At 38.8% G+C, this 22,995-nt stretch overlaps 1 pseudogene; it reads left to right on the top strand.

Annotated features, from left to right (window-relative positions):
* Positions 1–22,995, top strand: part of LOC122074191 — a 68,461-nt pseudogene that overhangs the window by 33,691 nt on the left and 11,775 nt on the right.

The following is a 22,995-nucleotide window of genomic DNA, read 5'->3' as shown; positions in this document are numbered from 1 at the left end:
AAAAAAAAAAAAAAAAAAAAAAAAAAAAAAAAAAAAAAAAAAAAAAAAAAAAAAAAAAAAAAAAAAAAAAAAAAAAAAAAAAAAAAAAAAAAAAAAAAAAAAAAAAGAGAAAAGAAATTAGTGTCACGTCTGTTAATGTATTAAGCTGAGGATTGATACAAGAATGAAATTGCTCTTTCATTTATTTGCATCACCGAGCTACAAATGGTTTGAAGAGTTCCTCAGTGGCTAGAAACGGACCTTACAAGGTGTGTAAGCAGGCTTTATGGTTAGGACTTAGGAGAAGTAGATTTTACCTTCAAATAGTCATAGATGGGAAACTATAAAGTCTCCTGGCTGTGAGCACTAACCTTGGTCTGTCTCAAGCCCTGAAGCTACGATTTGACTAGGTTCCATGAATAGGAATCCTCTGACTGAAAAGGAAAAATGGAATGCAATAGGAATTGATTAAAGAATTAAGTGAAAGAAGAAGCAGACAAGTAGGGAGATAACTGGTGCAGAAAATTAAATAAGGTAGAAGAAAAAAAAAAATTTCCAAATTTAAAAATTTGCTTATTAGTTGATGGAGATAAACAGTCAGGCTTCTTTTGATGGAATTAAGCTTTGGGTTGGGTTATGTATGTTTGGCTTTTGATCCATTGTGTTTTCATTGTAATGGGCTTATAATATGGGTAAAGGATAGACCTATGAAATTAGTTAAGTGAAACAATTAGGCCGGATTACCTTATTAGTAAAGATTGGATTAGGCCTTTCCCTTTTGGTGTTTGAGTATGTTATTGAGTCTTTATAAGTTTATAAGGGTGTCCAACCTAGTACACCAATTTGATTAATGAGATTTTGGTTTAAGCCTTTTCTTTATTCTTTGAGATTCAGATTTTCTGTGCGATGCAGTGTTATGTTAGTGGGAAGCCCAATAGTGGCTAGTGGAATTTCAGTTTAGGTTAGGTGGGAAGTCTTATCTTCTTCTTCTTCTTCCTCATTCTTCCTTCTCCATCAATACTCACGTAAGTACTCCATTGTCTTCTACTACTTCACATCATGTCCAGTGATTTCAGTAATGGTGTTTTTTGAGTGTTGCAACATGATTTTTGTTGCTAATATTTGAGTGCCAATTTATACCCATTATTGACTCCATTGAAATCCTGCAAACTGCAGATTGAGACTCACTATTTTCAAATCTGATTTGAGGTGTTTCAATTGAACAAGAAATCTATTCAATCTCAGCGTCCAACTGATGGATTAATCTGATATTAGACTCTGTTATTTTCCTCTATTGGATCTTCTTACAACCTGGATTTCATCTAGATCAGAATCACTTGTCTGCCAGATTCTGGGATCTCTCTTCTGTTAAGGTATTTCAATCTGAAGGGACTCTTCTGGAATTATCAATCCACGCATCTGATTCTGCATTTGAGTTACTGAAATTATGTCACTTAATTTCTCCTATACTATCTTTGACATTTCTGTTTTGGAGATTACTTGATTGAGTGGAATCCTTATTATCTACTGAATCTGACTGTTGGATTGAGTTCTATGTGGGTATTTCATTCCCTGTCATTAGAACTACAATCGATTAAAATTTAGCCTGTATCTGATTGTCATTCTTCTGGTATTGCTTCACTCAATTCTGCTTTAATCTGAGTTTCTGAAACCTAGTCCCTTAGGCTTTTAGAAACTCGTCAATTGGTATCAAAGCTATGGCCAACAGTAAATTAAGTCCCTCTGAAATGGATTCACTTAAACAAATGATTAAAGGGTGAAACAACTTAATAATAGATGTTATGCTCTAATTAAGCGAATGGGCGGCTGTAGGCATATCGGGGGTCGGGGGTCGGGGGTGGGGGGGGAGGGGCTGTGGAAATACCTCCATCCTGCCGCAATGAGATCCTTGATCTAATTGATGTAGGTTACAAACATGCAGATTACAGTTGACAAACACTAAATTGAATAAAAATAGTTTACAAATGAAACTTAGTGAGAGAAATAAAAGCAGAACCTTGAAGTCAGAAATCAAACTCAGAAATAGAGAGATCCGAGATGACAAAGAGAAAACAATGAAAACCCAACAGAAAGTCACACCAAAACAGAAACAATCAAGAACAGATACACAAGACGAAGCTACCAACAAACCCTAATAAGTAACCAAATATAGACAAAAACCCTAAAACACAATCCAAAAATGACATAGCCAAAACAGATTCACATGGTCGCCACCTATCATACCACACAAAACATAACCCCAACCGAATTACTCTAAAGAAAACCAACAAAAAAAACCTAGTTCAGATCCAAGAAAATATTTGTAGGAAACCCAAAAAAGGGAAGAAACCTTAATCACAAGAAAGTAACCCTCAGGCTGCGAAGCTCAAGCGATGCTTAGATGACACATCTTGGTTGGTTTCCAATTGGATATCTACAGATATTTGTTTGATTTATTTAACAACATGCAATGGCAATTTTTTATACCCATTTGAGACGAAGTTTGACACCTTGTTATACCCTTGTTGCTGTTGGCAGACTTGCCATAATTAATGATTTCGTAGTGTAATCTTTTTTTTGCTAGTGGTTACAATCCATTCGTGTAGAGAAGAATTTTGACATCCACTTCTTGTGAGGTTTTATTATGACTTGTAAGATTTTATTTTATTTTCATTAATTTGTAAGATTTTAATATTGATTCTTTGTGTTTACTGCTTTCATATTTCTTATCAGTTTTACCTTTCATCCAGCTATAATTAAAACCTGAAGTCAGGGATCTATATCAATGTACATGGAAAACTTGTCGTTGTTACCTACTATTTTTTAAAAGCGGTGCTGCTCTCATTGGAAAGAATTGAACTTCTATCTGGCCAAAGTCCTGTTTCATTGGGATGGACGATCTGTAGGAAGAGACAAATCCACTGATGCAATATTTTTACCACTGGAAACTTGAGTGATCAGGTGGGGTTGGCTTATTCAGATAGGGATCAGTGGAGTCTGATCAAATCCTGGATCCTGGGATTTAAATCCTGACTTCTGTTATGATCCTGCTGGTATTTGAAGCCATCAGTGTTGAGATTCTCTGGATGACCATGTGTTCAACAAATATTGTCAATTTTGGCTCTATGGCCTGTGGTTACAAGGAAGCCAGGTCTCGGCCTCTTCTTCTAGCTTTTGTGGGCTTCTTTCTTATGTCATTTTTTATATAAAGTAGTCTAGAAGAAAACCGAGCAACATTGGCCAAAGTTTGGCTGTGTAGTTCTTAGGCAAGGCTCAGGCTCAGGCTCACATAAAAGGTTTAAGACACACTATTGCATTTTCACCAGTCAATCTTTACTTTCAACATTCTTGAATTTCTTAGATTTCAAGACAGGAAAGAGAAACTTCTCTGGCTAATTGGCAGAGGGTCCTACTGGACTAAATTTCCATGTTGAGAGATAGTGATGTTGGGGAACATGTGATCTAATTGGGGCACCATCTCTGCTGTCCTTCCTAAAAAATTTACCCCAGGTCCACAAAATAATTCCAACACTATTTTTTAGTAACGAGGAACCCCGGCCCCCCCGTTACTTTTTATGGGTAGACCAGGTAAACCCCGGGTCCGTGGAAGACCCGTAACCCATGTGAACCAAGAAAAACTGGGGCCCATGAGAACCATGAAACCACTTTCATTGGGTGCCTCGAAGGGTGGAGAAGAGTTGAACTCAGGACCTCTGGCAACCTTCGGCATGGTCCTTTGCCAACTGAACTGCCCCCTTGGGTTGAAGTTCAACACTGTTGTGTCTCATCATTAAAGCTAGCTTCTTTCTGTCCATGAATTGCTAATTTCAATCCCTAGTTACTGTGGATTTAATTTCCAGTCATGTGCGCATGCTTGCCTGTTCATGCTCACATCTGTGTTCCATGCAATACCCTCTACCCATATATCTATATATATATATATATAGATACATCACAAGGCACGAGACCCTTGCACCTAGGGATTAAGAAGAGATTATGAAAACTGAGGTACATAGTCTATTATATTATTTTAGAAAACATTTTTGAAAACACTTAAAAGTTTTACATTGAAATCTTGTAGTACAAAATGAAAATAAAACAAAGTACAAAGATTAAAGTGAAATATATATATATATATATATATGACAAATGCCTTGATACAAGAGTGTTGGTTCCCAGCGGAGGATGGAAGAAGATTATGTTTCTCTATAGAACACTCTCACTCGGTACTACACACAAAGCACTCAAAGATGAAATACTCACAAAACAAGAAAGCTATTACAAGGAAATACAAGAAGTAAGGAGGGAACCTTTTCTCAACACTAATTTATATATATGGGCAAGAGAACGCAAGCCCTCTTGCACGGCCACTGCACCAGCGCATAACCAATGAGAGGCTGCACGGAGGCATCTTTAGTGAATGAGGCGGGGGGGGGTAGCACAGTCTTTTTGCGCCTATCTGTCTAGGACTCTAGCCATAGACACATGCAAGCGGGTGCCTTGCTTTTTCCTTATATATATATATATATATATATTCAAAGAGGTCAAGGGACGAAGCTGCTTCTCTAATAGCCAAGTTGAATAGGAGGGCGAGCAAAGGCTTTTTGAAAGTCTGTTCTCTTCTTCTCTTCTAGCCGTACGAGGCAGCTAGAAGAGAAGTTTAGAAAATCTAAAATCAAGGGGTTTGAATCCTCTAAAGAAGCAGCTCATATGCGATTGCTTCCTGCACCAGCTTCTTTGACTTGATTCTTCTCTAAAGGCTTGGTCAAGTAGCCTTCCACTGACTCAATGGATGAAGAGAAGCGTGCAAACATTACTTAGGCAATGCCAACATATATATATATTTTTTTTTATTTTTTTTTTCTGTGTGATTTTGTCATTGTGCTAAGTTAGTCTAATGCCTGTAGGTTTGGCCGTTGGATTTAGATTGGATAGCCTCCTTAAACTCTCTGATACCCGTTCCAGGGATAGCAAGATAACTCTGATACGTTATCTTTGTAAGGTACACCTCTTTTATCTTGGTTTGTTCTTCTAGATTGGTTTCTTGTGGCTGTAAGATCAGATAAACTAACTTGTAGCTTTAATGGACTTGTACACATATTTCATAAAAAATCCAAATTTGGTTGTTATTTTTAACTATAGTTTTAATGCCGACCTGCATGGAGCTATTTGTACGTGTCTAGTCTTGTTTCTGTATGTTAAGATAGGTTATAGAAATATCCACATTATGCTTGTAGAAAGGCATGCAATATTCCTTTGGTTTTCTTGTAAAAAGGAACAGGGAAAGAACTTGATGCCCTCAAGAACTTAAAATATCTCGGTTTGCAAAATCTAATTAAAAGATTCTCATGCTTAATTTGTCAATCAAGTTAATGAAGTAATTGCTTTCTTTTGATGCTTTCAAGGTGTCCTTTGTTTTATACAAATGTATGACCTATCTTCTTATTGTTATTTCATTTTTCTACTTCATTTGCTGTAATTTTTGTGCCATACCTTAATCATACCATTGATAGTAAACCAAAAATGAAAGGAAATAAAAGCAGAGATGAGCTGCACTGTTTGTCCTCCAAATCAAGTCCCAAACTAGAATGAAGAAGTGCCTACAACAATGCACTCATGAGAAAGTTATACAAACTGGAATTGACTTCCTTGGGATAGAAAATGTAGGAGCCAAATATTTTAGTCCAATTATGGTAATGGTAATGTTTTTGTCATCTTCATAGTTTGCTTCAGTGGATTGTGATGCCGAACCGGATTCCAATAGACTGAAATCGGATCGCTTAGGATCCACTTAAACACTCCATAAAACAAAGGCAACACCTAATAACAATTGTATTGAAATAAAGCTTCAACTAAATGGCAGAATTGTAATTAAGCTGAAGTTATCAAGGGGGTGGCAGAATTGTAAATAACCAGATTAGTTAATGAGCTATGTGGGAGATAGGACTTAAAGGGAATTAATGATTATTTGGTGGGGTAAACTAGGAAGTGAAATAAGAATAAGGATATGAGATAATTAGAGACCAAAAGAAGGGCATAATGGTAAATCAGACTTAAAAGATAGAAAAAGGGGCAACTCACGATTGTGTTGTCTTCTACCTTAGATCATAAGCAGGGCAGGCGATGGGGAGACACTTCAGTTCAAGAGGGCTTCTCAGCTAGGCCTCGGCTTGGCCTGAACCTTCAAAGGAAAGGTCGATGCAGCAGGTCATTTATGAATCCAGCACCGCATGACCTCGACAGCCCAGATCTGAATGTGATTGAACCTGCAACTGGACTTGGCGTTGGTAAAACTCAGATCTGAATCTGGTTTGGATTTCTTCACAGAAAAAACCAAGCTTTGGAGGAGATATTCTAGGAATTATGTCGCCAAGGGGAGGGCTACCTTCGATCAAAACTTCAGCCCCAGCAGATCACGCACTAAGGAGATCTAAGAACTTGAACAAGGCTGGAAATACTGCCAGAAACAGGGGCTTTCGGGTAAGGAGGGGCAGTCACAAAATTAGAAACAGAAAAGAAGAAGAAGATAAGAGAGGGAAGAGGAGAAGATGATCAGGGGAAGGGAAGCTAATGGCAGCTCACTGCAACCATGGTTTCAAACCTGGAAACACCATTCAATTCTCAAAATTCAAAACTTCAAAATCTCACTACCGAGTTCATCCATCACATGACTGATATAAAGGAAAAAACCAAACACTTAATGGAAACTAATCTAAAATTAGAAACTAACTAATACAAAAGAAATTGTTTCTAAACCCAAAGAGAATCAAATCAAAAGATTTTTTTTTTCTCGAAGTCCATCGTGCAACTGCATCAGATTGTTACTTGTTAATGTTCTCTTTCTTGCATGATAGTTGTTGTAATGTAGAATGAATCCCTACTTGGTCTTTTTTTTCTCCCCTTCAATAGTTTATGTACCTAACTTAAGCAGGAATTCGCTTTTTCAATCTACTTATGCCTAAAGCAACTGGCTGTTGAGAAATGGGAAAGCTGATAACTTAAATTTTCTTTTAACTTTGGGTTTGACCTTGTTCTTATTGGATCTTGGCTGACACTGAGAGAGGTGAATTAGTGTGTCAAATCCTTTTTCTGTTTCCAACTGTACCCCTGACATGGCAATTATTGTTGGCACTTTAGATACACAGTCATATACACATCTACACTGCACCACCAAGTCGCTAGACCTACTAGATGTTCACACCCATCCTGCAGACAGCCACTCACATGTACAAAACACACATGTACAATCACAACACAAGAAATGTGTGCTTCGTTCAGTTGCCTAACTGCATGGGGAATGCCCATTGTCGAGCTCAGCATCTACTTAATACCAAGTTTTGACTGTACCTACAGGCCACAACCCAGGGAATACATTCCTAGTTTACACCCTTTATGTACAAAGGTTAAGTCTTCATTCTTGTTTTCCCAGAATGATCTGAGAGATCGTACCTATGGAAAATATGTTTAGATAGTCATAGCTACCTAGGAACACACAGTCCTTGTGTCCAGAACCCACTGAACACCAGTTACAAAATAAGGGTTGGGCTTATATCAATGCCCTACAATGAAATCCCACATAGTATAGGTCTATAGCAATATAACCTAGCTAAGCATACAATGGAAATATAGTAATCAAATGCACAAGTCAATGAATATAGAGTAGCTTACAGCCTGACAATGTCTTTTATCACTGGTTTCTGGAGATTGAACCGGGAACTCTGATTGCTCACTGGAATCTTCAAACTCCCCCAATTTAATGGAGAAATTGGAATCTCATGTGCACTATATAACCCTATCTTGTCAGTGTCTGAAACCCCCTGGCAGTGAATGTGTGATACAGATACTCTTTCTCTTTATTCCTTCTCTTTTTTTTTTTTCTTTCCCTTCCTTCTCTTTCCTTTTCTTTTCCTCTCCTTTCCTCCTTTGTAGAAGCTCACTGTAGCTTCAACATTGACAAACACTTCTTCTCTCTTCTTCTCTTTTCTCTTCTTTCTTACTTGGTAGAAGTCCCTTTCCTTCCCCTTTCTTTGCTTTAATGCTTAGGAATTAACTCACAACAACCATCACTATTAACTACCATTAATGGAGCTTGAGCAACACTTTTCTTGAAGTTAAAAAAACATTCAATGCTCAGACAAGAGAGTGGATTAGCTTTCTTCTTCAATAGAATGGGGAAAACATAAACCATAACTTTCTATCTCTCTTCTTTCTTCCTCCTCTTTTCTCTTTCCTTTTGTTGGCTACCACCACATAGGGCTTTCAATAGAGTAGCATAAACACACTCACTCAGTCATACCTACATTAATGGAGTCGAAAGACCATTCTCTTGAATTGAAACCTCATTTCATGTAACCAACACAAAAGGGGAGCTTCTAATCGTTTTTCTGCCACCTTCACTCCCTCTACTGCTCCATCTCTTTGTACAGAGAGATAGGTCTTGAAAAATTAAAGAATCTGCAAGTTGAATGGACCAAAATGACCTTTGGATGAGGGAGATATGCCTCTTTGAAGTTGGGCCTCTAAAATGGCCTGAAATGGAATCTTTGTAGGTGGTGGAGGCTGGTGGCGTGCGGAGCAGTGGCATGGATTACAGCCGTTTGATTGGCAAGGCAAAATTGCGGAATTGAATTATGACCGTAGAATTGATTTCGAATTTCTAAACTTTAAGAATTGCAACAAAAGCCCCTGCTCCTTTTTGAGAATATTAATAGATGTTGTCGACTTTTGGTTTATTACAAATGGCCCCCTCCACCTATATTTTGCATTTAGAAACTCCCCGAGAGCATTTCCAAGAGATTTTTTATCTTCTGAACCAATCCCGCGGTAATCTCATAACTTTCTCATACGGATTCAGATTCGGATTCGGATTGAGCTTAAACAACATAGGTATAGTTCATGACTTGAAGCTCTACAACTTTCTAGAACAACCCCATCAACATTTTAGGCCATGTAAAAAGACCAATACGGGTGCGTTGGAAATTATTTTTTATGATTGCAAGGACCCACGTAGGAGTTGAGACCCAAAAAAGTCATCTTCAATGTCGAAAATGTCCCCGAGTGGAAATAGGCCAAAATTGCCAATATCGGGCCTGGAAATCCATACCACATACCATGGTTGTACCCATGGTTCGAAATCTCGTCGAAATTTCTGAATTTTAGTTTTTTTTTCCCGAAATATCATTTGTACAAAATTCGATCGAAATTTCAGTATCTCTCCCGTCTCGGTACATTCCATGTGTTATAAATGCCACATCTCGGACAAAATTTCCATATTTCGGTCGAAATTTCGACTCTGTCTCGCCTGTCTCGGTGGTTTTGGTTCCATTTGCATATTTTAAAGGAAAAACACTCCAAGTCTCCAACAAGCCTCTAATTAGCCACATCATCACACATTTTGACTTCCATTTGACTCCTACAAGATCTACACATTCAAACCTTAGGAAAGGTAAAGTTCTTTCTCCAAAACCAGGTAAAATTTTCAAAACAGTTCGACGGTTGCTGCCAAACAAAGGTGCAACTTTAAAACAATGTCATGTCCTAATATTTTTGCATTTTTATGTTCTAAGCATGTTTATTAACCTTAAAATAAGTTACCCACCAAGTTTCATGTCAAAATATGGTCGTTTAACCACCAAAACAGTTAACCGAAACAAACAAAAAAAATACACCATTTCGGCCGAAGTTTCGCCGAAACGAAATGACACATGAGACAACAACTATGGTTATAAGGATATTTATGTGAAGGGGTTTCTGGTGCTTTCAGTGATCAGTGACATCACCAAGGGTATTTTGGTAATTTCTATATGCTCACGATGTCTTGAAGTGGTCAGAGGTGTTGACATGGTAGCATACAGTCTCTCTGATGATATGGCAGTGTTGTGTGGAGTGTGTGATGGTGTTTATGTGATTTAGGTACAACCAAGTTTCGAAATCTCGTTTCGTTTGGTGTTTCGGTGGGTTCATTTGCCAGAATTAACCTTATAGGTTGTACTCATAGTTCTTGTTGTTCTACAACAACCAAACTACCCCTAGTGCCACTGTGGAGTCTTGTGCACTTCTTCGAGCATTGTGGGACCGTAAACAATTCTTCAAGCACTGTGGGGCCCACAAACACACATCACCATCATGACTCTAGAAACTATCCAAGGACCCTCATCATCTATCTACCTCAACCTTGTCATCTTGTATATGATACCATCTCTGATACTCTCAACTGATACCATCTCTGATACTTTGGCATTTCCGATGCTCTTAATTGATGCTCTACATCTGATGCTCTACCTTCTCTGATACTCTGTGATCCCTGATACTCTCAACTGATACTCTATCAGCTCTGATACTTCAAGCCACTACCACATCACTCTGCCAATTGTACAGCTATGCTAACTCAGAACATACTATGTTGACAACAATGACAATACCACGTACACTGTGTGCACAAAAATTCTGGCAAAACTGATAAAATAGGTCTACGAGTTGTCCAAATACCCTTTTCATCCTTGATCCTTTCATACATGGGAGGATAGAAAATTTTTCTAGACATGGCTCACATTATGCTTTCCTTCTGATATGATTTTTTTCTGTATTTTGTTTCCCTTTGTCCTTGAATTTGGGACTTGAGAGATGCTTCAAATTAAAAGAGGTTCTTTTTTTTTACTAACCAAAATATTGGTGGACTGATATTATATTGTATGTTGCTTTGTATATTTGTCATCTACACAGTGTATCTGTGAGGTGCTTCTAGATATAATACAACACAATTTTTCTGCCAATAATAAACACAAAATGATGAAGAAATAGCCAAATCCATCTTTACTAAGTAAGCCTATATCTATGATCCTTGTTTCATCATTCAACTCTATCTGAAGCAATATTTGTTGTTAACCTATTGCCATTTCCATGCAACTTTTGATCACCTGATCTTTTTCTGTCTACCTTCCACTGATCTACACCATAGAACTTCCTGCCGGTGTATCCAATGGCCATTATTGTAATTGTGAAACCATTTCAAAAAACTTCTCTCCACTTTTCTCCTTCTGTTGCGATTCCTAATTAAATTACGTCTAATGTGTTTGTTCTTATTTATATTTGTCACTTGTCCATCACAACTTCCTCATATCCGCTCAACATATTTTATTTTTTGTTATTTCTTTATCTTCCAGCATGCACATCCATACATGATTCCTGGTCTTATATCAACCATAATTGTCATAGTGTCACCTAGGTGTCCAGGCGCCTCTTGCTGGATGGCTTCATGGGGATGCTTATGCTCTTCCTTGGATCACCTAAGGGTCTAGGCCCCTTGCAATGCCTTGGGTTGCCTAGTCTCTTTGAAAATTATGATACCAGTCTTATACAATTTTCTCTTAGTCATAGTGAAAAGTGTTGATCACACACATCACTTTAGAACAACTTCTCCACTTCATCCACCTTTTCTCTATTTGTGCCACATTTTCTTCAATTTCTTCTTTATTTATAGTTGAACCCAGATACTGAAAATGATCACATGGAGGGATCTCCCTATCATCAATCCTACCTACATTTTTTCTAAAGTTACTCCCTCACGCCCACACCCCCCCCCCCAAAAAAAAACAAAAAAAAAGGATCAAGAATTAAGAACTCCTATTGTGCTGTTCTATGATGATAGATGTTATGTTTCTCTATCATTCTAAGGCCTGAAGCTCCTCCAAGAATTATCTCTATGGAAAGTTTTCTTGGAATATGATTATTTTTTCATCTTTTCTCTTTTGGCTAGCTGTAGGTTCTCGCTGATAAGCTGCCTGAACTTCTCGATTTTCAAAAAGATCTCATGAGCCTGGAAGCTGCATCAAAGGTATACTTGTCATGCCATATTTTTTTATATAGGTAAAATTAAACCTTCTTGTCATGCGGCTCAATGCCATAATTCATTAGGGAATCTTTTTGAAAGTGGATAAAGGGTTTTTTCTTTATTCAATATCACCCTTTTGCCACAAGACAGGCCTTGTATCTTATATTTCCATTACGATCTCTTATGGTTTTAAAAAACCTATCACACCTCTTGGTGAAGGCTCCCTATGGCAATTCTACAAGTTCTCGTACTTGATTCTGTCATAGACTTCATTTTATCCTTCATGGCATTAATTTTTCGGAGAGATTTTAATAGGGTCATAGATAATGCAGTTACCACTTACTGATTCAACTTATTGATTTCTTTACAGATACAATTGAAATATTTGGCAGAGGAGATGGAAGTCATTAACAAAGGAATGGAGAAAGTTGAACAGGAAATAACTGACTCTGAAAATGATGGTCTTGTATCAGAAACTTTTTGCAAGGTAAACCCTTTTTCACCATTAGTTACTTTGTGTGTATGTCTCTCGTTATTAAATATTCATCTTTTGTTGCTTAGTTCCTCCTTAAATCCTATATCCATGTTGATTGATTATTGCTTGTAGAAAATGGTGGGAAATTGCTTGTGGGCATGGTATAGTTCTTGGATTTTTGTGTAGCACTCTTCATGATTTGGAATCTGGTTCGGTTCGCTTATGGGCCCACCCAATTTAGAAAATTCGTTAATAATATAAAGGCTATGGCAAGCTTGTAATAACCACAATTTCCTAAGGTTTCAATGGGTATAGAAAGGAAGAGAGGATTGGGGATTAAATTTTTTATTGACATACTAGGAAGCAATTATAAGGTATGGGATAGAAGGGAATAAAAGGAGAAGGGAAGGATATTTCGGAAAAGAAATCCAAGTCGTCTTCTTCAACCTATGGACAGAAAACAGAACCAGAAGTGAAGCTACTGCGACAATGATTTAACTCATCTTAGGATCCTTCAATGGGCCTGAAATTTCAAACAGGGAATCGATTCACCTAATCCCATCCACTCTGGTTTGGTTCGAATTGAATCACCAGCTGTTGTTATCTGAAATCATGGACTGAGGACAAAGGGAGTTGAAGGTTTTGTCTCCCACTTGGTTCCCAGAACTGGAAGCTTTTGGGGTTGATATTCAAGGGTTATGGTCACCAAGGAAGGGTAACTTGTAACCCAAATCTGAGAAGAAAAGAGAGCGGGATTAGGATGATCTAAACAATTTTGTCACCACCAGAACAGGCGAAGAAAAAAGAAGATCGATCGCACAGAAGAGGCCTCACACCACTTAAACCCAACCTTCAATTCATTATCAAATCTGCCCAAAGAATTAGGTTACAAGCTTATTTATAAAAAATGAAATTAAAAGCTTCATAATTGAAGTCTAAAACTGAAATAGAAATAAAATCTCCGAATTATCTAACCCAACTTATATGGAATCAAGCTCTCAAATTAAAAATGGAATGAAAGGTTTTTTGGTAAATAAAAAGAATGAAACTCTTAACTGAATTGAAAGATTGCAAGATAAATCTATGTTAATAAGTAGAGTTTTCCCCCACATACTTTCATAAATACCAATCCCCTCCCCTGTAGTTCGAAGATTCTTTCAATCGTGTACCCCTTCCATTAGGTAGCCCTGTTAAGTGATGACATCATCCTTCAAACATGTAATTTCATACCAAAATTACCCTCCTAACATGAAATAAGGTTTAAGCCCTAAAAGGCTAAACATAACCTCCTTCTTCATTGCGAAGCCCCTTCTTCATTGCTGCAGTTTTGATGTTCCGCCGTCGCTGTGCTCCATCGCAGATGAAGAAAAATCAGGTCATTAAAATCAAACACCAACAGAATCCTAGTCTCTAGCTTGGCGGTGACAAAAGAGTCTGAATCGGAAGGCAGCACTGCGGCTAGGATATCAAGGACAAACCGAGCATCGTCAATCGAGACCTGAAACGTCTGAGAAATACAATTGACATCGATTCGAAAGGGAAATGCTGAAGGCCGATTTCTCAGTTCACATTTCAGACACAAACCAGAGAGTGAAATGAAGAATAAAGGAGGAGAACTAGAATGATGGGTCTGTGAAATTGGGAGCTGGAATGTTGGGAGAGAGTGATATGGTGAGCATGGGTTCGGTGGGTACTAGTTTGGGAGAATGATGAGATGGAAGAGGACAGTAGCCGAGATTATTGGTAGTTGCAGGTTTAGAGAGAAGAAAGGAGATGGGTTGCTGCTGGTCTAGTCATGAATGGTGCTGCCAAGTGAGGGAAAGAAGAAGAAGAAGATGGTGGTAAGAAGTGATTGATGGGTTCAGAGCAGAGAGCTTCCAAAGATGAAGAAAATAGAAGGAATATATGTAGATGCCACAAGGGTAAATCGGTCTTTTCACAGGCCAGTTTAACACCGTTAGTCACTTATGGGACGATTGAAAAGAATCTTCAAATTATGGGGGAGGGGATTGGTATTTATGAAAGTACGTGGGGGGGGGGGAACTGCTATTAGGCCATAGTCCAGGGGAGGGGAATGTAATTTCCTCTAATAAATATTCTACTAGAATAGAAACCCAAATATTGACCCGGTTCACAGGTTCCCAAAAGGATTTGGATCGATCCATGGAAGCGCTCCTGCATCACTTCATTTGAACCATCTTAAGCTAGTGGCCTTCACAGTTTGAATATGTTTGTAGATTTTAATTGTAGATGCTGATTAGTTGGATGTATCATCTCCTATGGATGGAGTATGATTAATTGGAAAAAGATTAGCCCGACAGATTTCAGTTTTGGATATAGATTTAACACAGTAGACTTGGAAACTTAAATTCCGAGATGTGGACTTCAGAATATGGAGGTTTAGTTGTATTAGAAACTAAGCAATCGAGGACCTACAGCCTTATACTAGTTCAGAATTCAGATGTTTTATACTAGTTTTCTTTTGTATTATTACCTTTTATCGTTGATCAGGGGAACGACAGCAAACACTATTTGTCCCTGTATGTGCATGTGGTATTTCCCCCTTTGCCATTCTAATCAAAGTTTTATTATTTTGCAGACTTTGAAAGGGTTTCTTGCTGTTGCTGAAGCTGATGTTAGGTCTTTGACTTCACTATATGCTAGGGTGGTATGTCTCTATTTTTTCCTCAAAGAGTACAATCTGAATTTTTCTAGCTTGTTGTATAATATTTCTTCATTGTATTAATTATTTTTTATGTTAAATATCTTACAGGGTAGGAATGCCGAAGCATTGGTCCTTTATTTTGGAGAAAAACCATCTAATTGTCTGTTTGAACAGGGTATTTCATCTTATTATTTTTTTATCAATCTGAGCTGCTATTATCATTGAGGAATCCAAAATAGTGACAGAGAAGCATTAATAAATATGCTTCTTTCACATGCTTCCAACATGGATTGGGAGATTGGATCGGTTTCAGCTGTGACCAATCCAATCCCCATGTCATTGGCTTTAAGTCAAACACCATTACTTTGTATGAGGTAGTGATGCAATCCAGGGCTCTATAACCCTAGTTCAGATTTCTTATGGGGCCACCCAAGTGTGAAACAACTCAAACAATGAGGCTGATGGCAGTTTTTTAATTAACCAGAGTTTTTGAGGTCTTTGGGAGGATAAAGAAGAAAGGGATGAGATTGGACTTGGCAATTATAGAATTAGGGCAGTCTTGACATTAGAATACAATAAGGACATAACAAAATTAAGAATAGAAAGAAGCGTATTAGTTGAGAACAAGAGAATGAGAGACTGATTCAGCTTGTCTAGTATGATAGAGGCCTTTCTTATTTATGGAGCGGATATAAGATTACAAGAATTACAATTAAGGAATGACAACTAAGGCGGAATCACAGTCCTTATAATAATCTAGCCATAACCCTATCCTTAACACTCCCCCTCAAGTTGGTGCATAGATATCCCTTACGTAGTTATGTTCAACTTGAATACTATAAGATGGAATAACTTAGAAGTCAAACCCTTTGTGAATATATCGGCTAATTGATTCTCGGAAGTGACAAATGGATGCAAATTGAGCCTTGTTTAAGCTTCTCCTTGATAAAGTGTCATCAATCTCAATATGCTTGTTCCTGTCGTGTTGAACTGGGTTATTGGCTATATTCTAATTGCTGTCATATTATCACAGTAGAGCCTCATAAGTTCTTCAAATGTCACCACTAGATCACCAAGTAACACTTTGAGCCATATAAGCTCACAGACACCTTGTGCTATTGCTCGGTATTTCTGCTTTTGCACTGGATCTGGATACCACTGGTTGCTTCTTGCTTCGCCAGGTAAACAGATTCCCTCCAAGGAACATACAATATCCTGAAATAGAGCTTCGATCATTAATAAATCTGGCCCAGTCAACATCGGTAAAGGATTCCAACTTCAGATTGCCATTGTTGGAAATAAAATTCCCTTTTCCTGATGCTGATGTCAAGTACTTCAAAATCCAGTATACAGCCTTGAGACAGGCAGTTTGTGAATCATGTAGAAACTGGCTAACAACTCTTACAGCGTAAGCAATATCTGGCTGGGCAGGGGAGAGGTATATCAACCTTCTCTCAAGTCATCGATATTTCATTCTATCTACCGAATCACCACCTTTGCTTCTGAGTTGATGATTGACCTCAATAGGAGAATCTGCAGGCTTACATTTAATTATACCCATCTCACTAAGAAGGTCTAGGATATACTTCCTTTGGGAAATGAAGATACCGTTGTTGGATTGGGCTACTTCAATCCCTAGGAAGTATCTGAGAGGCCCTAAATCTTTAGTCTCAAACTCTGTAGCCAAGTGAGCTTTCAATTTGGAGATTTCTGTATCATCATTGCCCATTATTACTTTATCGTCAACATTCTTGTGTTTGACAAATAAGGTGTGATCAGCATGACTTTGCTTGTTATCCAAACTTCTGCATAGCCTTCAGGAACCAGCCAAACGACGCCCATGTTGACTACTTAAGACCATAGAGGGATTTCCATATCCTGCATACCCTACCAGTTGTAGATGATGCAAAGCGTGGAGGGATATTATGTATACCTCTTCTTCAAGATCCCATTAAGGAAGGCCTTTCTTACCTCTAGTTGTTGGAGAATCTACCCAAGATTTGTAGCACATGATAGCAACGCTTGAACAGAATTCATTTTTGCAACAGGGGCAAGACTGGGAGGCTCATTAATGCCCCCAAAGTATGGGTAGAATCTGATGGACAGATTATCTTTGAGTAATATCGATTTCATCCAAAAGGGCCCCAAAACAAGGCTGCCACCAGCTTCTATATTGTGGTTTCTTGCTGTAATTCAAATACCACTAATAGCAGCACTTAACATCAGTAACAATAGATGAAATGCTTCCCAAATCTCAGCATCAAATAACTTCCAGAAAGCTTGAAAAGACAGTAGCAGAAATCAGTAATTACTTGAAGAGAAAACAACATAAAGACACGGATATGACCTTTGATTTCCCATGAACAGGCCTAGATCAGAATCTCTCTAATCCCAAGAGTTTCTCGTCTTCACTGAGTCTCACAGAAGCATATTTTCTCCTCATCAAAGAGGCAAAGCCATGGCTTCATTAATCAAAATCGTTGGATGGGAAAAATACCCTATAAGCTGCTCTTGAAGAGGAAAATTTTTCCTATTTAAGAGACTTTTCTAACCCATCTTACATCACCAATAGGAAAAAAATAAAAAGAAACTGCTCTAGGCAAAGGTCTTTAAGTGAAACAAACCAACTTAAAATAAAAGACTTAAAATAAGAAAAACAACTAAGTAGGCCATGATATAGGCTGGTAGATAGGCCCATTGCCGACATGGAAGAAATAGGACCCCTTCTTTTAAAATCAGGGCCACTAACTAAGTGGCATGTGTCGTGGTTTTCTTCCTCTTACAGGAGTAGGTAAGAAACTCCCCCACATAGACTCTCCCTTCCACATGTATTGCTTGTAGAGATCCAAGTTGAGTCTCTTGAGATCGTCTGTATGGATCCAAGTGCAATCAGCCTTCAGTCGTCCCTTCTATTTGACATATCTTCAATCTCTTGCTTGAGTGGTGTAGCAAACTAGGGGAACTGAAGAGAATGCTCTGTGTCACCCTCATCTAAATGGTGACCCACATAAAGAATCAAATCTGTGAAGACATTACTGATAGTCATATCCGGTGGCAGGTCAAGAGCATGAGCAACAACAACAAAAATAACAACTCAACCTTATCCCAAATAAATGGGGTTGGCTACATGGATCCGATCAAAGGCAGTAGAAGAAAAAACAAAAGACGTGAAAAATAGGTAAAAACTCACCCCCCAAGTGGGGTCGTTTACATCGATTCTAGCCCTCCAATCAGGTCTATTTGAGGTCATATATGGGATACGACCTAAACTATGCATGACTTTCCTCAGCACTCCTATAGTCATTTTAGGCCTGCTCCTAACCTTCAATCTGAATTAGATCATTCATCAATACTGGCGCATCCCTAGGTCTCCATTGAACATGTCCATACCACCTCAAACAGCTTTCTTGGAGCTTATTATGAATCGGGGCAACTCCGAAATCAGTCCTAATATGATAATTTCTTACTTTGTCCTTCCTAGTTTTGCCACACATCCATCCTAGCATCCTCATCTCTACTACATGTAGCTGCAGATGTGGCAAAACATGTGCATTAGGGTTATTCTTCTTCAGCACTTAGACCATCTTCTGTGGTTGAAGCTTGTGTTAGTGCTAGGAGCATACGTTTCTGGAGTTATTTATACTATCACCATATATGTGTTTTTGAACTCGACATAATGCTGATAATGACGATCAGTGTAGCCCTATATAAATATATATATATATATATCTTTATAAGAGTAATGCGTCAGCATCCATCAAATATGGACCTCAGTGATGTGCATAGTTGTCACGGCGTCAAATCGTTCCAAGGCGGTCGAGGGGTGACTAATCGATTTGGCGATGAATCGCCCATTATGGCGTTGCCATGGCGGTTAAATCGCCCATGTGTCATTTTTTATTTTCCCTATTTTCTAAAGTTATTTAGTAAGCTACTTTTTTATTTCCCCTATTCTCTAAAGTTATTTTGCATGCTACAAGCCTACAATATATACCCTATAACATATAAAACCAACATTAAGCAACATCAAATCATCAAAAATCAACGTAGCCCTATCAAAATCACCTTGCATTTTACAAAAAATCGACCGCCTAGTGAATCAGGTGTGACCTGGCATCCATGGCGGTGCCATGGCGACACCTATCAGCCAATGGTGACCGCCATTTGTGAGTCACGTAAATCGTAGCACTGCCATGAACTTTTTCCGTCAGGACGCCAAATCGCCGCCTTGGTGACTCCATGTCAACTATGGTGGTGTGCTAGATAAAATCATCCAGCTGTCCTTTCAACTCAACATGATCTGTGGGAATGAGACATTGTGGGAAGATTTGGTAACACTAACCCTGGTATGATATCAATTTCATGTTGGATGTCTCGCTTTGGGGCAGCTCATTTTGAATCTCCTTAGGTGCTAGATCTGCAAGATCAGATAACAACTCCTGAATGGGTTTTGGAAAATTAACTCAGGTGGAGCCGTGGAGGAGTGCTACCTTTGTGACCAAGGCTAAGACAAAAAGCTGGTCTCTTTGCTGGTTTGTAGGAACTCTCTCTGTGGTAGTGCTAATAGCTTAGTTCCACTGGACTTTCATTCTCCAGTTTTCTTTCTTTCTTGTTGAGCACAGGATGCATTGTGCTAGTGTTGTCATTATTTTCAATACACCCAGTCAAGAGCAGAGAATTTCTAAGGTTGACTGAGCATGCAGTACAATTGTTGGCCAAGCTTGCAAAAGCATTGAGAGCAAGCTAGTGTTGTCATTGTTGTCATTTGTCAACACACTAGTCAAGAGCAGAGCATTTCTAAGGTTGAATAAGCTAGGACTACAGTGGATGGCAAAGCTTTCAAAAGCATTGAGAGAAGTGATTTTAAGGTTGACTGAGCAAGGCCAAGCTTGCAAAAGCATTGAGCGAAGGGAGCATATTGTCAAGTAGGTTGGAGACCAGGGAAGCCATGGATTGTGCTAGTGTCATCATGGGCTTCATATTCAGTTGTCAGTACATTGGGCCGCATATGTGGAGATGTGCGAGATGACCAGAGATGATATGGCAGTTTGTTTTTGTTGGGTAGCATCAGTCAGTAACAAATCGGTGACATCAGGCAAGATTGATGAGTTGTCATGAGTTGTCGTTGTTGGAAACATTTTGTTCTTGTGAGACCAACGCATACTCACAGAGAGCATATATGATGAGGTAATAGAGAGTGAAATGGATCAAGGTGAAGCAGCCTAGTCAGTATAGGTAAAACTTCAGAACACTGGTTTTTGCATTGACATCTACTTAGTTTATTTTTCGAGCCATTTTAGAGATTGAATCTGTTGAAGCTCAAATGAAAAGTATTAAAGGCCTTCAAGTCCTCTTTCTAGTGTCTTTGGAATTAGGTAAAAAGACATGAAATATGTAGAGCTTTGAGTCCTCTTTCAGGGGACGCAAATTTCAGGTCATTCAAGCATCCCATTGGCGCGCAAAGCAATAGAGGCCAGCGGGAAAAATGTTGAATATCAAGATATCCCAATGGGAATGTGAGATGAGATTCCAGCAGTAGTGATGTGTTGGCAAGGTGTTGCAGTTAAGAATTCTCTGAAGTAGGGTTGGTGGAAGTTTCCACTAGCAATGATGAGCAAATTATTGAAAATTATCATCTTGCTTTTGCTTCATAGAGTCATAACTATGAAAATCCTGGGTAGCTGTTTTGGGATCTTCCCTCTCAAATAATGATGTCTTGTTGTCAAAGTCTGAAGGGGTTTTGAATTTAAAAAGAAAAGTCTCTAAAGTATGTAACAAATTTTTATTTTGGAGAATAATGTGTCTGAAGTAGTAAGGAAAGAAAAAGAAGTGGAGAGAATACTTGGCTGCTGCATCACTCCTTGTTCTTCCCTTGTGCTTTAATGGTGATTTGAGGAAGGACGGATGAGATGTATTTGCTGCTCTTGTCACTTAACAATAGACAGTTCCTAATGTACCCCTAACACAAATATTCTAACACTCCCACTCAAGCTGGTGAATAAATTTCATACATTCCCAGCTTGCATAAGAGGGTACTGAACTAGTGAGGAATGAGTCCTTTGGTGAGGATGTCTGCCAATTGATCACATGTCCTCACAAAGGGTGTGCAAATTTTACCAGAATCAATCTTTTCCTTGATGAAATGCCAGTCCACTTCAATGTGCTTTGTTCTATCATGTTGTAATGGGTTGTGAGCAATGCTTATGGCTGCTTTGTTGTCACAGTAGAGTCACATAGGTCCTTCAGTGTCATGCCCCAACTCGAGAACCATCCGACGCAGCCAAGCGAGCTCACAAACAGCATGAGCCATAGCTTTATATTCAGCTTCTGCACTGGATCTAGCTACAACCGACTACTTCTTGCTTCTCCATGTAACCAGATTTTCACCCACAAATGTGCAATAACCAGATGTAGATCTTCTATCGGAAATGGATCCAGCCCAATTAGCATCGGAATAGCCTTCAATCCTCAAGTGATTGTTCATGGCATACAAAAGTCCTTTTCTTGGAGAGGTCTTCAAGTATCTGAGGATACGGTACACAGCGTCCAAGTGCCCACTCTTGAGTGCATGCATAAAGCCATAAACTAGCTCACAACTCCCACTGCATAAGAAATGTCTAGGCGAGTCAGAGGCAGATAAATCAGTTTCCCCACTAGCCTCTGGTGTTTCCCTACATCAACAAAGGAAGGGCCACAATCCTCTCCTAGCTTATGATTCTGCTTAATATGAGAACTTGCTGGTTTGCAACCCAGCATTCCTGTTTCCTTCAACAGATCTAGAACAAATTTTCTCTGGCATACATTGATTCCCTTCATAGACCTTGACACTTCAATACCCAAGAAATATTTCAAGTGTCCTAGATCCTTGATCTCAAACTGTTTAGCTAAATAAGCTTTCAGCCTAGTTATCTCCTCATTATCATTTCCACTTACCACAAGATCATCAACATACACAATCAGTGCCGCGATGGTTCCATTACCTCTCTGGGTAAATAATGTGTGGTCTGCTTGACTCTGGGAGTATTCATTTTTCAGAATGGCCTGTCTGAACCTCTCAAACCAAGCCTTTGGTGACTGTTTTAGACCATAAAGTGCCTTCTTTAGGAGACACACCTTCCCATCTGCTGCCAGAAACTTGAAGCCAGGAGGAGGCTACATATACACTTCTTCCTCTAAATCTCCATGGAGGAAGGCATTCTTCACATCTAACTGATATAGGGGCCAATCTCTATTTGCTGCCACAGATAAAAGAACTCTTATAGAGTTATGTTTGGCCATAGGAGCAAAGGTCTCCTGATAGTCGATTCCATACACTTGATTGTACCTTTGGCCACCAATCTTGCCTTGTACCTCTCAATAGCACCATCTGATCGGTACTTGACTGTATAGACCCATCTGCATCCAACTGGGATTCTCCCCCTGGGAAGGTCAACCAGTTTCCAGGTACAGTTCTTCTCAAGAGCTATCATTTCCTCTAACATGGCTTGTTTCCACCTAGGGTCTGACATAGCCTCAGTAATAGCTTTGGGGATGGAAGCAGAAGAAAGAGCAGCTATAAAAGCAGCACCTGTAGGAGAGAGAACATCATAGGAAACAAACTGGGCTATAGGATTAGTACAAGCTCTCTTACCCTTACGAACAGCAATAGAAAGATCCAACTCCAAATGAGAGGAGGAGATGTTACCTGACTGAGGAAGAGGAAGCTCAGGATGTGGAGACAAGGAGGACTATTGGCAGGTCTTCTTTGTCCTTCTTGTGTACACAATAACAGGTGCCTTCTCCGTACAAGGTTTATCCACAATAGCAACATCATCCACCTTTTTATTTTTACCAATAGCAATGGAAAAAGGAGTAAGAGGCATCGGAGTAAGAAATGGGATGGCATCAATAGCCTTTTCACTTTCATTTCCATTCTCCCCCTGAAAAGGATTTTGATGAGGTGCAAAGTAAGCTGTAGACTCAAGAAAGGTGACATATTTAAAAAGAAATCACCTACAAGAGGAAGGGTGATAACACTTGTAGCCTTTGGTGGTGGAAGAATACCCA

This window comes from Macadamia integrifolia, chromosome 3 (assembly GCF_013358625.1).
Source record: "Macadamia integrifolia cultivar HAES 741 chromosome 3, SCU_Mint_v3, whole genome shotgun sequence".
Lineage (NCBI taxonomy): Eukaryota > Viridiplantae > Streptophyta > Magnoliopsida > Proteales > Proteaceae > Macadamia > Macadamia integrifolia.
The sequence above is the reverse complement of the archived record's forward strand: the minus strand, read 5'-3'. Positions and strand labels throughout refer to the sequence as shown.